Raw genomic sequence first — 1224 nt, 5'->3', positions numbered from 1 at the left:
TTCTAAGGTTCCTGAGTTAAGACATAAGTCGGTGCCAGTTGAGGGCAGGTCTTGGTGAATTTTGTCTCTAATAGCTAGAATTTTATCATTAAAGAAGCTCATGAAATCGTAACTACTGAGAGCTATGGGAATACTTGGCTCAATTGAGTTGTCACTCTCTGTCAGCCTGGCTACAGTGCTGAAAAGAAACTTTGGGTTGTTCCTATTTTCCTCTATTAATGACGAGTAGTACGCTGCTCTGGCATTACGGAGGGCCTTCCTATAAGTTTTAAGACTATCTTTCCAAATTAAATGAGAATTTTCCACTTTGGTAGAACGCCAATTCCTCTCAAGTTTCCGTGATATTTGCTTTAATTTGCGAGTTTCAGTATTATACCATGGAGCTAACCGTCTTTGTTTTAGATATTTCCTTTTTTAGAGGGGCTACAGAGTCGAGTGTCATTCGCAGCGAGCCTGCAGCACTATCAACAAGATGATCGATTTGGGAGGGACTGAAATTAGCATAGGAGTCCTCCGTTACTTTGTGACTTGATAATGAATTTATAGCTGATGGAATCGCATCCTTAAATTTAGCTACAGCACTATCAGACAGACATCTTGTATAGAAATTTTTGCCCAATGGCGAGTAGTTCAGCAATACAAACTCAAAAGTTATCAAACAGTGGTCAGATAAAGAGGGATTCTGTGGGAACACTATTAAATGTTCAGTTTCAATACCATATACCAGAACAAGGTCGAGGGTGTGGTTAAAACAGTGAGTCGGTTCATGAACACTCAGAGAAGCCAATGGAATCTAACAGAGAGATGAACGCGGTACTAAAGCTGTCATTCTCAACGTCTACATGAATATTAAAATCCCCTACAATAATAACTTTGTCAGTTTTAAGGACTAAAGTTGAGAAAAACTCTGCAAATTCAGATAAGAATTCAGAGTACGGACCAGGTGCTCGGTACACTATAACGAAAAGAACTGGTTGCAGTGATTTCCAACTTGGGTGCGAAAGACCAAGAACAAGGCTTTCAAATGAGTAAATTTATAATTTAGTTTAGGTTTAGAGCTGTTTAGTAGGCTAGAGTCGAAGATAGCTGCAACTCCACCTCCTCGGCCTGTGCCTCGAGGAATGTGAGTATTAATATGACTGGGAGGGGTGGATTCATTTAGGCTAACATATTCTCCATCACCCTGCCAGGAGCAAGACTCTGACACACACACACACACACACA

This window comes from Micropterus dolomieu, linkage group LG02, assembly GCF_021292245.1.
Source record: "Micropterus dolomieu isolate WLL.071019.BEF.003 ecotype Adirondacks linkage group LG02, ASM2129224v1, whole genome shotgun sequence".
NCBI classification, from domain to species: domain Eukaryota; kingdom Metazoa; phylum Chordata; class Actinopteri; order Centrarchiformes; family Centrarchidae; genus Micropterus; species Micropterus dolomieu.
Note: the sequence above shows the minus strand (reverse complement) of the source record.